This window comes from Heptranchias perlo, chromosome 7 (genome assembly GCF_035084215.1).
Source record: "Heptranchias perlo isolate sHepPer1 chromosome 7, sHepPer1.hap1, whole genome shotgun sequence".
In the NCBI taxonomy this organism is placed as follows: Eukaryota; Metazoa; Chordata; class Chondrichthyes; order Hexanchiformes; family Hexanchidae; genus Heptranchias; species Heptranchias perlo.
The window spans coordinates 56,347,157-56,364,204 of NC_090331.1; the positions used below are offsets into that span (position 1 = coordinate 56,347,157).

General features: G+C 46.4%; 1 protein-coding gene across 4 annotated transcripts in view; it reads left to right on the top strand.

Moving 5' to 3' along the window:
- osbpl6 (oxysterol binding protein-like 6) overlaps window positions 1–17,048 on the top strand; it is a 169,925-nt gene that overhangs the window by 86,879 nt on the left and 65,998 nt on the right. The gene's annotated exons all lie outside the window — the stretch shown is intronic.

The window sequence follows — 17,048 nt, forward strand, 5'->3', positions numbered from 1 at the left end:
TAATCCTGTTATCTATCCATAGGAGTCTCAAATAACAGACCCAGATTTCCTGGGGACTTGTAATGGTGCATCTACATCTTGGGATCCTTGAATGGTCCAAAAGAAAGAGGAAATTATGGAGTAAGTGAATTATGCCATTAATTATGCTGCTCCATATTTTCCTGGGGCTTTTGCACCTCTCTTCTGTTGTCCTTGTCGAATACAGAAGATAATTAAAATTAATGGCGATCGCAATTTTCCTGCATTTAAGCCAGTTTTCATGCCACTGGCACTTAGACTTAAAAGTAATGGCACTGGTGACCTGGCAGCGGTGTGGTTTATGTGTACAAGTAGGTGATTATTTGTAAACACAAGTAACTGTATTTATCTACATTTCACACGATAAAAGTATATCTTTTAGGGATACTGCTGACCGTAGGATGAATTAGGACCTTGGGATAATAAAAAACCCTTGTGATGAAAGGATCATATTGTCCTTTTTGTTATTTACCAAGGTCAGCTCTTTGTACCTTTAATGCAGCCCATTGTTGACGTCAAGTGTTTTGCTATTAATGACTTTTAGCTCCATTTTACATAAAGACTATGTCGCTATAATTTTTCATGACTGAGTTAAGATAGTGACGCAAACACATATTTAGCTATTTTGTCCAGTTATGTATCTTTCGCTGGACAACTGTCGAACTCAGAGCGTGTTCTAATAATCATGCAGCTGAGTGTCTGTGGTTTAAAATGAAGAAGTGGTTATATTGGTTAAAAGATGCAAGTTATCTACGGGAAGGTTAATTTGATCCTGCAGAACACAAATGTATCACACCCTTTCAGGCCTAAACTCAAAAGAAGCCATTAATGTATTAACATATTCTATGGGGAATTTTCAAAAGGTTGTTTTCTATTGCCGATGAATAACCCATTAAACTTCACAGCATAGTAATTTAGCAGGAATCGTCTGTGGAGTGACGAAAAGTACAAGGGCTATTAGCTGTGCCGCTTCTGATTTGGTGCTATGCTCGCTACGGTATATTCTCATTAAAATGCAGGAAAAAATAGAGTAAGCTATCAACGGTGAAATCTGCACACTAGACGGTGAAATTTACAGTGTATGTTTCGATCTTGCCGTTGCAGGAAAGTCTGAACCAACAACCATGTCATTGTTTTCAAAACAGTAATTATTTAACATTCATAAAATCAAAATTTCTATTATAACTTGCTGTAAATTCAACAGGATTATTCCCATAATAATGAAGAAAGTTAAAGTGGATTTTGCATAATGCCAAAGAAAGTGCCAAAATTACAATTTAAAGTTACAGTTTTGAAAGTTTCAGACAGCAAATCCTTGACTATTTTAGATATGTGTTATCATCTGAAGTTCAAGGCACTGGATTCTGCTTAAAGGCAGAATTACGAGAAGGGGTTGTTGCCACTTGGTTGGAGGGTCCTTTTCGGACACTGAGGAATATCCTTCAAGCTCATGCCATGAAATCAGATTATCAAGGTCAACAGCTTATCTGAACCACTAAGACTCCTTCAAATACTTCTCAAAATCCACCATCAGTTTTATGTTCATTTCTCCCAGCCTCTGGCTGCTGGACCTATCTCCTTGTCCCTCAGTACAGTCTCAGACAGTGTACTTGAGGTGGGACTGTCAATCACTCCTTCCTCATTTGGATCTTTAACTTAATGAAAATCCCAAGGTGTTTCACAAATAGGAGTAGGGAAAATGGAGGCTGAAATGGAAGCAAAGCCAGAATGGGAAATATTAGAAAGCGTGACCGAAAGCTTGGTCAAAGAGGTGTGTTTTTAGGACATTTTTTAATGTGAAGAGATGGCGTTTAGGAACTGACTTCCAGAGAATAGAACTGAGGCAGTTGAAGACTCTGCTGCAAATTGGGGAAGGGACACAAAAATGGAATCAGAGGAATGGAGCATTGAGGAAGGGATAAGCGGCTGAAGGAGCTAACAAAGCCATGGAGGGACTTTTACACAAGGATTTTGAAATTAATGTATTGGCGGACGGAATGCCAATGTAGATCAGATGGACAGGGGTAATGGCTGAGTGGGAGTTAATGCAGGACAGGATATATATGGCAGAGTTTTGGACAAGTTGGAGTTTATGGAAGATGTGAAAAGAGAGGAGAATGTTGGAGTCTGGAGGTGATAATGGCATGTATGATAGTTTAATTGACAGGGAGAGGTTGAGATAGGGTCGGAGGCAGAAGTAAGCAGTGTTGGTGATGGGTAGGATATGGGGTTTAAAGCTCAGCTCAGGGCCAAGCAGGTTGCCAAAGATCTGATTCAGCCTGTGTGTCGGCGGGAAGAGGGATGGAATCATTGGCATGTGAGCGGAATTTGTGGCTGGGGCCAAACACAATAGTTTTGATCTTGATGTTGAGTTGTACAAAGTTGTGACTCATCCAGGACTTGATGTCAGATAAATGCACTGACAGCACAGATGCAGTCAAGAGAAAGAAAGAACAAACTTGCATTTATATAACACCTTTCATGACCTCAGGACATTCCAAAGCTCTTTACAACCAATGAATTACTTTTGAAGTGTAGTCACTATTGTTTTGTAGGTAAATGTGGCAGCCAATTTGTGTACAGCAGGATCCCACAAACAAAGAGATGAATGATTAGTTAATCTGTTTTTGTCGGTGTTGATTGAGGGATAAATGTTGGACAGGTCACCAGGAGAAATCCCCAGCTGCTCTTCAAACAGTGCCATGGGATCTTTTACATCCACCTTAGAGGGCAGACAGGGCCTCCATTTAATGTCTCATCCAAAAGGCACCTCTGACAATGCAATACTCTCAGTACTAAAATGAAGATCAAGAAAAGTTGTGACGAGGTGGAGCTAGTTATCATTGGTGTATATGTGAAAGCTGATGACTGCAGATGATGTCACTGAGGGGCACCTTGTAGATGAGGAAGAGGAGGGGGCTAAGGATCAATCTTTGATGGACCCCGGAGGTGGCAGTATGGGAAAGATAAGAGAAGCCAGTGTTGGAGACGCAATGGTTTCTTTTTGGATATACAGGAATGGAACTGCAAAGGCACTCTCATGTTAACACCAATAGTAGTTAAGACTTTCCAGATCAACTGGAAGTCCCTTACGGTGCGGTTGCAGAGGTGATTGAAAAGAGAAGTAATTTTGTTAGTTAATTCTTTGATCATGCTCTTGTTTTCATTGAGCAATCAGACAAGGGTCAACTTGGAATTTGTATCGGTATCTTTCTAAAGTGAAGGAAAATGCATATTTTGATATGTGACTGCCCTAAACATTGCTGGCATCTCAACCTTGTATTTACCTCAAATATGTCCCGAGTACAAAAAGAAAGATTGACATTTATATAACTCCTAATTATGTCTTGCAAATGTCTAAAAGTACTTCACATATAATGAATTACTTTAAAATGCAGTTATCGTTGCTATGTAGGCAATCACAATACGGAGAAAGAAACACTGAGCCAGACCATTGTATGTAGCAATTATGACACCCCCTTACTTGATCCATCATAGTAATTGTCTCTGATGTAAGAAACCAGTTACAGAATAACCTATTATTGCCATTTCTTAACACATGGCTTCTGTTCACATTATCTCTCATATTTATTTTAAACAGCATTTTAGTGACTCAATATCTTGTTTAAATTTTTTTCCATTGTAAATGCCATGTCTTAAGGGAACTCTGGTTGCCAAAAGTATTTTAATGTTTTTAAAAAAGTGAAACTTTTCATGAGTGCTTTTCCACTAAGCAGTTGCTGTATCTCCTTTGAAATAATATGACTGTGTATTTTTAGATATGTCCATTAGCAAAACTAATTTCTGTAAAGACCCAGAAATTTAACATTGTACACTCCCTCAGGAAGTAATTGTATTTAATATTTGTAATCTAGAGTGTCAGTGATTTAAAAAGTGCATTATTTAGTATTAATTATAACCATGGATGGTATCATTTAGATCTATGGAGTCCTGGAAACAGCTCACTTGCAAAAAATTTCCAGACCAATCTCCATCAGAACAAACATTTTCAGAAGTTTTGTACACTCAGATCCCTAAAGTTTTCGTAATATGTTTTCAGACAGACTGATGACTTTTTCTAAAAATGAATCTCTAGTGGAAAGTATTAGGTTGCCAAAAGCACTAACTTCATGAATACTTCCATAAAGAAAGCAAATAGTTCACATGAATACTTATAGGGCTTACCAATTCAGTGATTACTGCGTGTCTTGTATCACCCATTGATGAGGGGAAAGCCTACATAGGAGAATATTCAGTAGTTCTATTTCATTAGCAGTGACACAGCAACCAGACAAACAGAATTTCATTGCTTGAAGGGAAATATGCACAAGGCCTTGAGTGTATAGAGCACCATATTAATGGACAATGGCCTGACAAAATTTCAAGCTAAGGTGGGAACAGAGACTGGTAAAGGGAGCACAATTCACAATTCATCTGTTGGTAAATCTCACTGATAATGCAGACAGTTGTAGATTTGAATTTTTTTTTATTAAGGCCATTTGCGTTAATTGAGCCAGCAATCACTGCTGGTAGTGCAGCTGTTCCACTGCCACATGCTGACTGTGGGATGTATAGGAATGCATATTCTAGTAGCAGCTTTTTGGGGGGCTGGGAACGGACAGAGAGATAGATTCCAGCTTTGCTGCCTGATAGGTCACATGCAGGAATATTCCAATCATAATTGTCCCCTTTAGGCAGGAGGTGACTAGTCCACTAAATGATATGCCCAATAATGACTGAACTCTAGTTTTCCACATCTCAACCTTGGATCAGATGAACAATTAAACAGGTCATTCAGATGTGTGGGCATTAACAAAAGCAGAATTACAAAATCTTTAGGTGTACAACCTTCACGTTTTTATAACATGTCCTTCATCTATCAGATAAGACCACAGTCTGCAAGGATCACTTTTTTCTTTCATCTAGTATAATTAGGCAGCAAACCCAGCAACATATTCCAAACAGAGTATCAGTATTTATCATGCACACTTGCCCTAGCAGCATAACGTTTCCACCTCTATCACCCCATTCTCAGGCCTTCTACTGAATTCAGAGCTTGTACATACCATTCTTCATGGTGGAATGGTCAGAACAAGTGGGTTGTACATGCTCCACTTTACCATAATACAACCCAATGGATTCATTCGTGTCATTGCTACTAAAACTTTCCACAGATTTCTTCATATGAGCTGACATCAAAATTAGATGGAAAGTAAGCCGACGTACCTGCTCTGCAGAGTTCCACAGACAGTGCTGAATTGCATCTCTGCTTTCGTTTAGACAATGTCTGTGTGCCTGTCGCTATCTCTTTGTTAATTCTTTCTCTATTTTTCTCCTTTTCTTCTCTCCTATCTCTCGTTCTCTCTGTCCTCTCAAAAGAACATAAGAAATAGGAGCAGGAATAGGCCATATGGCCCCTCGAGCCAGCTCTACCATTCAATAAGATCATGACTGATCTTCTACCTCAACTCCACTTTCCCACCCTATTCCCCTATCCCTTGATTCCATTAGTGTCCAAAAACCTATCGATCTCAGTCTTGAATACACTCAATGACTGAGCATACACAGCCCTCTAGGGTAGAGAATTCCAAAGACACTCAACCCTCTGAGTGAAGAAATTTTTCCTCACCTCTGTCCTAAATGGCTGACACCTTATCCTGAAACTATGACCCCCTAGTTCTAGACTCTCCATGCAGAGGAAACAGCCTCTCAGCATCTACCCTGTCAAGTCCTCTAAGAATTTTATACGTTTCAATGAGATCACCTCTCATTTTTCTAAACTCCAGAGAATATAGGCCCGTTTTACTCATTCTCTCCTCAGAGGATAACCCTCTCATCCCAGGAATCAATCTAGTGAACCTTCATCGCACCCCCTCTAAAGCAAGTATATCCTTTCTTAGGTAAGGAGACCAAAACTGTATACAGCACTCCAGGTGTGATCTCACCAGAGCCCTGTATAATTACAGCAAGACCTCCTTACTCTTATACTCCAACCCCCTTCCATAAAGGCTAACATACCATTTGCCTTCATAATTGCTTGCTGTACCTGCATGTTAACTTTCTGTGATTCATGTACAAGGACACCGAAATCCCTATGACTACCAACATTTCTTAGTTTCTCACCTTTTAAAAAATATTCTGCTTTTCTATTCTTCCTACCAAAGTGGAAATTTCACATTTCCCCACATTATACTCTGTCTGCCACCTTCCGGTCCACTCACTTAACCTGTCTAAATCCCTTTGCAGCCTCTTTGCGTCCTTCTCATAGCTTACTTTCCCACCTAGCTTTGCATCGTCAGCAAACTTAGATACTTTACACTCAGTTCCCTCATCTAAGTCATTGATGTATATCGTAAACAGCTGAGGCCCAAGCACTGATCCTTGCGGCACCCCGCTAGTTACAGCCTGCCAATCCGAAAATGACCCGTTTATTTCTACTCTCTGTTTTCTGTCCATTAACCAATCCATGCTAATAAATTACCGCCAATCCAATGAGCCCTAATTTTATGTATAACCCTTGTGTGGCACCTTATCGAATGCCTTTTGAAAATCCAAAGAAGTAGCCATGGAAATACTGGATGTATTAGTATTCCAAAATTCTATAGATTATGGAACAGTTCCTGCAGATAGGAGGGTGGCAAATGTGACCCCACTATTTAAAAAAGGAGGGAGAGAGAAAACAGGGAAGTATAGACCAGTTAGCCTAACATCAGTAGTAGGGAAAATGCTAGAGTCTATTATAAAGGATGTAATAACAGGACGCTTAGAAAATATCAACGGGATTAGACAAAGTCAGCTTGGATTTATGAAAGGGAAATAGTGTTTGACAAACCTATTGGAGTTTTTTGAGGATGTAACTGGTAGAATAAATAAGGGAGAACCAGTGGATGTGGTTTATTTGGATTTTCAGAAGGCCTTTGATAAAGTCCCACATAAGAGGTTGGTGTGCAAAATTAAAGCACATGGTATTGGGGGTAATATACTGGCATGGATTGAAAATTGGTTAACAGACAGGAAACAAAGAGTAGGAATAAATGGGTCTTTTTCAGGGTGGCAGGCAGTTGACTAGTGGTGTTCCGCAGGGATCAGTGCTTGGGCCCCAGCTATTCACAATATATATCAATGATTTGGATGAGGGAACCAAATGTAATATTTCCAAGTTTGCTAACGACACAAAACTAGGTGGGATCGTGAGTTGAGAGGAGGATGCAAAGAGGCTTCAGGGCTATTTAGACAAGTTGAGTGAGAGGGCAAATACATGGCAAATGCAGTAATATGTGGATAAATGTGAAGTTATCCACTTCGGAAGGAAAAACAGAAAGGCAGAGTATCATTTAAATGGAGATAGATTGGGAAATGTTGATGTACAAAGGGACCTGGGTGTCCTTGTACACCAGTCACTGAAAGCAAACATGCAGGTGCAGCAAGCAGTTAGGAAGGCATATGGTATGTTGGCCTTCATTGCAAAAGTATTTGAGTACAGGAGCAAGGATGCCTTACTGCAGTTATACAGGGCCTTGATGAGACCACACCTGGAGCATTGTGTGCAGTTTTGGTCTCCTTACCTAAGAAAGGATATACTTGCCATAGAGGGAGTGCAGCGAAGGTTCACCAGACTGATTCCTGGGATGGGAGGACTGTCTTATGAGGAGAGATTGTGTCGACTCGGCCTGTATTCAAGTTAAGAAGAATGAGAGGGGATCTCATTGAAACATATAAAATTCTGACAGGGCTAGACAGACTGGATGCAGGGAGTATGTTTCCCCTGGCTGGGGGGTCCAGAACGAGGGGTCACAGTGTCAGAATACAGGGTAGGACATTTAGGACTGAGATGAGGAGAAATATCTTCACTGAGGGTGGTGAACCTGTAGAATTCTCTACCACAGAAGGCCTTGGAGGCCAAGTCACTTAATATATTTAAGAAGGAGCTAGATAGATTTCTAGACCCAAAAGGCATCAAAGGGTATGGGGAGAGAGCGAGAATATGGTATTGAGATAAAGGATCAGCCATGATCATATTGAATGGCGGAGCAGGCTCGAAGGGCCGAATGGCCTACTCCTGCTCCTATTTTCTATATTTCTATGTTTCTATATAACATCCACTGGTTCCCCCTTATCTACCCTGCTAGCTACACCCTCAAAAAAACTCTAATAGATTCGTCAAAGACTATTTCCCTTTCGAAAAAACGTGTTGACTCTGCCTAATCATATTATCATTTTCTAAGTGCCCTGTTACTACATCCTTAATAATAGATTCTAGAATTTTCCCTACTAATGATGTCAGACCAACTGGCCTATAGTTCCCTGTTTTCCCACTCCCTCCTTTCTTGAATAGCGGGGTGACATTTGCTACCTTCCAATCCACGGGGACCTTTTTTGAATCTAGGGAATTGTGGAAGATCACAACCAATACATCCACTATCTTTGCAGCCACTTCTTTTAAAACCCTAGGATGTAGGTCCAGGGGATTTGTTGGCTTTTAGTCCCATTCATTTCTCCAGTACGTTTTCTTTACGAATATTAATTACTTTAAGTTCCTCACTCTCATTAGACCATCGGTTCCCCACTACTTCTGGTATGTTTTGTGTCTTCTACTGTGAAGAAGGATACAAAATATTTGTTTCCCGTCTCTGCCTTTTCCTTATTCTCCATTTTAATTTTGCCTGTCCCTGCCTCTAAGGGACCCATGTTTACTTTTGTTAATCTCTTCCTTTTTACATACTTGTAGAAGCTCTTACAATCTGTTTTTATATTTCTTGCTAGAATTATAGACCAGTTAGCCTAACATCTGTTGTGGGGAAAATGCTGGAGTCTATAATTAAGGATGGGGTGACTGAACACCTCGAGAATTTTCAGTTAATCAGAGAGAGCCAGCATGGATTTGTGAAAGGTAGGTCGTGCCTGACAAACCTGATTGAATTTTTTGAAGAGGTGACTAGAGTAGTGGACAGGGGAATGTCAATGGATGTTATTTATATGGACTTCCAGAAGGCATTTGATAAGGCCCCACATAAGAAACTGTTAGCTAAGATAGAAGCCCATGGAATCGAGGGAAAAGTACGGACTTGGTTAGGAAGTTGGCTGAGCGAAAGGCGACAGAGAGTAGGGGTAATGGGAAGGTACTCACATTGGCAGGATGTGACTAGTGGAGTCCCGCAGGGATCTGTCTTGGGGCCTCAATTATTCACAATATTTATTAACGACTTAGATGAAGGCATAGAAAGTCTCATATCTAAGTTTGCCGATGACACAAAGATTGGTGGCATTGTAAGCAGTGTGGATGAAAACATAACATTACAAAGCGATATTGATAGATTAGGTGAATGGGAAAAATTGTGGCAAATGGAATTCAATGTAGACAAATGTGAGGTCATCCGCTTTGGATCAAAAAAGGAAAGAACAGGGTACTTTCTAAATGGTAAAAAGTTAAAAACAGTGGATGTCCAAAGGGACTTAGGGGTTCAGGTACATAGATCATTGAAGTGTCATGAACAGGTGCAGAAAATAATCAAGAAGGCAAATGGAATGTTGGCCTTTATATCTAGAGGACTAGAGTACAAGGGGGCAGAAGTTATGCTGCAGCTGTACAAAACCCTGGTTAGTCCGCACCTGGAGTACTGTGAGCAGTTCTGGGCACCGCACCTTCGGAAGGACATATTGGCCTTGGAGGGATTGCAGAGTAGGTTTACTAGGATGATACCCGGACTTCAAGGGTTAAGTTATGAGGAGAGATTACACAAATTGGGGTTGTATTCTCTGGAGTTTCGAAGGTTAAGGGGTGATCTGATCGAAGTTTATAAGATATTAAGGGGAACGGATAGGGTGGATAGAGAGAAACTATTTCCGCTGGTTGGGGATTTTAGGAGTAGGGGGCACAGTCTAAAAATTAGAGCCAGACCTTTCAGGAGTGTGATTAGAAAACATTTCTACACACAAAGGGTTGTAGAAGTTTGGAACTCTCTTCCGCAAACGGCAATTGATACTAGCTCAATTGCTAAATTTAAATCTGAGATAGATAGCTTTTTGGCAACCAAAGGTAATAAGGGATATGGGCCAAAGGCAGGTATATGGAGTTAGATCACAGATCAGCCATGATCTTATCAAATGGCGGAGCAGGCACGAGGGGCTGAATGGCCTACTCATGTTCCTATGTACTCTCATATTAAATTTTCTCCCTCTTTATCAATTTCTTGGCCATCCTTTGCTGAGTTCTAAAACCCTCCCAATCTTCAGGTTTACTACTCTTTTTGGCAACATTGTAAGCCTCTTTTTTAAAAATCTAATACTATCCTTAACTTCTCCAGTTAGCCATGGTTGGATCACTTTTCCCGTGGAATTTTTATTCCTCAAGGGAATGTGCATTCATTGATTTTTTTAAAAAATTGTTTGCCATTGCTTATCTACCGTAATATCTTTTAATCTAATTTCCCAATCTACCTTAGCCAACTTGCCCCTTACACCTCCGTAATTGGCTTTGTTTAAATTTAAGACCCTGGTTTTGGTCTTAACTACATCACTCTCAAACTCAATAAGAAATTCTAACATATTATGATCACTCATCCCCAAAGGATCCTTAACTTTAAGATTACTAATTAACCCTGTCTCATTATACAATACTAGATCTAAAATAGCCCCTGTTCCCAAGTTGGTTCCTCAACATATTGTTCTAGAAAACTGTCTCGAATGTATTCCATGAACTTGTCCTCCAAACTACTTTTGCCAATTTGGTTTGTCCAGTCTATATGAAGATTAAAGTCCCCCATGATTATTGTATTACCCTTGTTACAAGCTCCTCTAATTACCTGATTTATACTCTGTCCCGCACTATAAATACTGTTGGGGAGCCTGTAAACTACTCCCACCAGTGTTTTCTGTCCCTTGTTATTTCTTAGCTCCACCCATACTGATTCCACATCCTGATTTTCTGAGCTAAGATCCTTTCTCACTACTGCCTTTATCTCATCCTTTATTATCAGGGCTCCCCGCGCCCCCTCCTTTTCCATTTTGCCTATCTTTTCTAAAAATCAAATACCCTCGAATATTTAGTTCCCAACCTTTGGTCACCCTGCAACCAGTCTCAGTAATGGCTACTGGATCGAACCCATTTATTTCTATTTGTGCCATTAGTTCATCTATCTTGTTACGAATTCTTCGTGCATTCAGATACAGCGCCTTTAATTTTAACTTCTTAGTATTTTTCCCTGATGTGATCTTAGTCACTAATGCCCTATTACCTTTGTTGAACTCGCTGTCTCTTCCTGACACAATCTGTGTATTTTTACCCAAATTGCTACTCTGCTCTTTAGCCTTGACTTTTCTCTTTAGACTTATAATTTTACCCTTACTTGTACCGTTCCCCTCCCCTGCCCGCCCATTAGTTTAAAATCCTATCAACAGCCCTAGTTATTCGATTCACCAGGACACTGGTCCCAGCCCGGTTTAAGTGGAGCCCGTCCTAACGGAATAGCTTGTTCCTTCGCCAGTACTGGTGCCAATGCCCCATGAATTGAAACCCCTGCTTCCCGCAACACTCTTTCAGCCACACATTTAACCATCCAAATCTGTTTGTCCCTATGCCAATTTGCGTGTGGCTCACTTAATAATCCAGAGATTATTACCTTTTGAGGTTCTGCTTTTTAATTTGAACCCTCTCTCCTCAAACCCCCTCAGCAGAACCTCATTCCTAGTTCTACCTATGTCGTTGGTTCCTATGTGGACCACGACAACTGGATCCTCCCCCTCCCACCACAAGTTCTTCTCCAGCCACGAGGCGATGTCTTTAACCCTGGCCTTCGGGGCTCCCAGTCGTGGCTAGAGAACAGTGTCCATCCCCCTGACTATACTATCGCCTAACACTACCACTTTCCTTTTCGCTCCCCCCACTTGAATAGCCTCCTGTACCACAGTGCTGTGGTCAATTTGCCTATCGTCACTGCAGCCTTTGTTCTCATCCACAGCAAGTATCTCGTACCTCTTGGACAAGGGCAAAGGCTGAGACTCCTCCATCACTGCATCTGGGGTCCCCATACCTGCCTGTCTCACAGTCACATCCTCCTGTCCCTAACCACTAACCAAATCTAAACTACTACCTAACCTAAGGTGTTTGATTGCCTCCTGGGTCAAAGTGTCCAGATAACTCTTCCCCCTTTCTAATGCGTCGTAATGTCTGCAGCTCGGGCTCCAGCTCAACAACGCTGAGCCGAAGTTCCTCGGGTTGCAGACGCTTACTGCAGATGTGGTTGCCTGGGATCACGCTGCCCTCCACAAACTCCCACATGCTTCGGTTATGGCACACCACCTGCCCTGCCATCTCTATCTAACCTTGATTGATTTATTTAATTAATTAGTCTTTTTGTGAAATTAATTCACTTGGTATCTTTTTAGTCTTTTTTAAACTAATTAATTTATCTAGTTTAAATTATTAATTTAATAAAGTATTAGCAAGTTATAGTTTCCTAGTTTAAACCACTCCCCAAGCTTAGAGAGCAACAAAAAACTATTGCTCACCAACCAATCACCGACCCCCCTGTCCTGTGATGTCACTTTTTAACTTCTTTTTGATTTCCCGGGTCCCCTCTCCGCCCCCGCTTTGTGTGGGCCCCGCACGCCCGGGTCCCCTCTCCGCCCCCGCTTTGTGTGGGCCCCGCACGCCCGGGTCCCCTCTCCGCCCCCGCTTTGTGTGGGCCCCGCACGCCCGGGTCCCCTCTCCGCCCCCGCTTTGTGTGGGCCCCGCACGCCCAGGTCCGCTCTCCGCCCCCGCTTTGTGTGGGCCCCGCACGCCCGGGTCCCCTCTCCGCCCCCGCTTTGTGTGGGCCCCGCACGCCCGGGTCCCCTCTCCGCCCCCGCTTTGTGTGGGCCCCCGCACGCCCGGGTCCCCTCTCCGCCCCCGCTTTGTGTGGGCCCCGCACGCCCGGGTCCCCTCTCCGCCCCCGCTTTGTGTGGGCCCCCGCACGCCCGGGTCCGCTCTCCGCCCCCGCTTTGTGTGGGCCCCGCACGCCCGGGTCCGCTCCCCGCTCCCTCGTTGTGTGGGCCCCGCACGCCCGGGTCCGCTCCCCGCTCCCTCGTTGTGTGGGCCCCGCACGCCCAGGTGGGCTCTGCGCCCCCGCTTTGTGTGGGCCCCGCACGCCCAGGTGGGCTCTCCGCCCCCGCTTTGTGTGGGCCCCCGCTCGCCCCGCACGCCCGGGTCCACTCTCCGCCCCCGCTTTGTGTGGGCCCCCGCACGCCCAGGTCCGCTCTCCGCCCCCGCTTTGTGTGGGCCCCCGCACGCCCAGGTGGGCTCTGCGCCCCCGCTTTGTGTGGGCCCCGCACGCCCGGGTCCGCTCTCCGCCCCCGCTTTGTGTGGGCCCCCGCACGCCCGGGTCCGCTCTCCGCCCCCGCTTTGTGTGGGCCCCCGCACGCCCGGGTCCGCTCTCCGCCCCCGCTTTGTGTGGGCCCCCGCACGCCCGGGTCCGCTCTCCGCCCCCGCTTTGTGTGGGCCCCCGCACGCCCGGGTCCGCTCTCCGCCCCCGCTTTGTGTGGGCCCCGCACGCCCGGGTCCGCTCCCCGCTCCCTCGTTGTGTGGGCCCCGCACGCCCAGGTGGGCTCTGCGCCCCCGCTTTGTGTGGGCCCCGCACGCCCAGGTGGGCTCTCCGCCCCCGCTTTGTGTGGGCCCCCGCTCGCCCCGCACGCCCGGGTCCACTCTCCGCCCCCGCTTTGTGTGGGCCCCCGCACGCCCAGGTCCGCTCTCCGCCCCCGCTTTGTGTGGGCCCCCGCACGCCCAGGTGGGCTCTGCGCCCCCGCTTTGTGTGGGCCCCGCACGCCCGGGTCCGCTCTCCGCCCCCGCTTTGTGTGGGCCCCCGCACGCCCGGGTCCGCTCTCCGCCCCCGCTTTGTGTGGGCCCCCGCACGCCCGGGTCCGCTCTCCGCCCCCGCTTTGTGTGGGCCCCCGCACGCCCGGGTCCGCTCTCCGCCCCCGCTTTGTGTGGGCCCCGCACGCCCGGGTCCGCTCTCCGCCCCCGCTTTTTGTGGGCCCCGGGTCCGCTCTCCGCCCCCGCTTTGTGTGGGCCCCGCACGCCCGGGTCCCCTCTCCGCCCCCGCTTTGTGTGGGCCCCCGCTCGCCCCACACGCCCGGGTCCGCTCTCCGCCCCCGCTTTGTGTGGGCCCCCGCACGCCCGGGTCCGCTCTCCGCCCCCGCTTTGTGTGGCCCCCGCACGCCCGGGTCCGCTCTCCGCTCCCGCTTTTTGTGGGCCCCGGGTCCGCTCTCCGCCCCCGCTTTGTGTGGGCCCCGCACGCCCGGGTCCCCTCCCCGCTCCCGCTTTGTGTGGGCCCCGCACGCCCGGGTCCCCTCCCCGCTCCCGCTTTGTGTGGGCCCCGCACGCCCGGGTCCCCTCTCCGCCCCCGCTTTGTGTGGGCCCCGCACGCCCGGGTCCCCTCCCCGCTCCCGCTTTGTGTGGGCCCCGCACGCCCGGGTCCCCTCCCCGCTCCCTCGTTGTGTGGGCCCCGCACGCCCGGGTCCGCTCCCCGCTCCCTCGTTGTGTGGGCCCCGCACGCCCGGGTCCGCTCCCCGCTCCCTCGTTGTGTGGGCCCCGCACGCCCGGGTCCGCTCCCCGCTCCCTCGTTGTGTGGGCCCCGCACGCCCGGGTCCGCTCCCACTTTGTGTGGGCCCCGCACGCCCGGGTCCGCTCCCCGCCCCCTCGTTTTGTGGGCCCCGCACGCCCGGGTCCGCTCCCCGCCCCCTCGTTGTGTGGGCCCCGCACGCCCGGGTCCGCTCCCCGCCCCCTCGTTGTGTGGGCCCCGCACGCCCGGGTCCGCTCCCCGCCCCCTCGTTTTGTGGGCCCCCGCTCGCCCCGCACGCCCGGGTCCGCTCCCTCTTTGTGTGGGCCCCGCACGCCCGGGTCCGCTCCCTCTTTGTGTGGGCCCCGCACGCCCCACACACACACATATCTCTATCTTTTTCTCACTTCTTTTTCTTTCTTTCTCTTGCACAGCTATTTCCTTGATGTATCTTGTATATCTATGTTTGATTGGAGGGTCAGAAAAGGTAGAGATTGAAATGCCTTTAATTAAGGGAATGAGAAAATAACTTGTTAATTGCTACAATTGTTATCAATCATTGCAACAATGTGCAATAAGAGTTACTACTTAGCTTTGTTTGTCAGAACATTATTGAGAAACTGTATGTCAAATGTAGAATGTTTAAAGTGGACTTCCATTAATTCATAGAATCATATGATGAAATGACACAGCAGAGAAGGAGGCCATTCAGCCCATCGCGTCTGTGCCGGCTCTTTGGAAGAGCTATCCAATTAGTCCCACTCCCCTGCACTTTCCACATAGCCCTGCAAATTTTTCATCTTCAAGTATATGTCCAATTCCCCTTTGAAAGTTGCTATTGAATCTGCTTCCACCACCCTTTCAGGCAGTGCATTCCTGATCATAACAACTCGTTGCGTAATTTTTTTTCCCTTCATGTCACCTCTGGTTCTTTTGCCAATTACCTTAAATCTGTGTCCTCTGATTACCAACCCTTCTGCCACTGGAAACAGTTTCTCCTTATTTACTCCATCAAAACCCTTCATGATTTTGAACACCTCTATCAAATCTCCTCTTAACCTTCTCTGTTCTAAGGAGAACAACCCCAGTTTCTCCACATAACTGAAGTCCCTCATCCCTGGTACCATTCCAGTAAATCTCTTCTGTACCCTCTCTAAGGCCTTTACATCCTTCCTAAAGTGTGGTGCCCAAAATTGGACACAATACTCCAGCTGTTTTAGCATAACTTCCTTGCTTTTGCCCTCTGCCGCTATTTATAAAGCCAAGGAGACTTTATAGAGCCGAGTACTTGAGGAGTGTGAAATATTGGATGGGATAAACTTAGTGCGAGAGGAAGTATTAAGGGGATTAGCATCTTTGAAAGTAGATAAATCACCAGGGCGAGGTGAAATGTATCCCAGGCTATTAAAAGAAGCAAGGGAGGAAATAGTGGAGGCTCTGACCATCATTTTCCAATCCTCACTGGATACAGGCATGGCACTGGGGGATTGCAGGACTGCTAACATTGTACCATTGTTTAAAAAGGGAGCGAGGGATAGACTGAGTAATTACAGGCCAGTCAGTCTGACATTGGTGGTGGGCAGATTATTGGAATCAATTCGGAGGGACAGGATAAACCGTCACTTAGAAAAGCACGGAGTAATCAAGGACAGTCAGCATGGATTTGTTAAGGGAAGGTCGTGTCTGACTAACGTGATTGAATTTTTTGAGGAAGTAACGAGGAGGATCGATGAGGGTAATGCATTTGATGTGGTCTACGTGGATTTTAGCAAGGCTTTCGACAAGGTCCCACATGGCAGACTGGTCAAAAAAGTACAAGCCCATGGGATCCAAGGAAGAGTGGCAAGTTGGATCCAAAATTTTCTCAGTGGCAGGAAGCAAAGGGTAATGGTCAACGGGTGTTTTTGTGACATTTTTTTATTCGTTCATGGGATATGGATGTCGCTGGCAAGGCCAGCATTTATTGCCCATCCCTAATTGCCCTTGAGAAGGTGGTGGTGAGCCGCCTTCTTGAATCACCGCAGTCTGTGTGGTGAAGGTTCTCTCTCAGTGCTGTTAGGTAGGTAGTTCCAGACTTCTGACCCAACGATAATGAAGGGACGGCGATATATTTCCAAGTCGGGATGGTGTGTGACTTGGAGGGGAACGTGTAGGTGGTGGTGTTCTCATGTGCCTGCTGTTCTTCACCTTCTAGGTGGTAGAGGTCACGGGTTTAGGAGGTGCTGTCGAAGAAGCCTTGGCGAGTTGCTGCAGTGCATCCTGTGGATGGTATTCACTGCAGCCACGGTGCGCCGATGGTGAAGGGAGTGAATATTTAGGATGGTGGATGGGGTGCCAATCAAGCGGGCTGCTTTGTCCTGGATAGTGTTGAGCTTCTTGAGTGTTGTTGTTGGAGCTGCATTCATCCAGGCAAGTGGAGAGTATTCCATCACACTCCTGACTTGTGCCTTGTAGATGGTGGAAAGGCTTTGGGGAGTCGGGAGGTGAGTCACTCGCCGC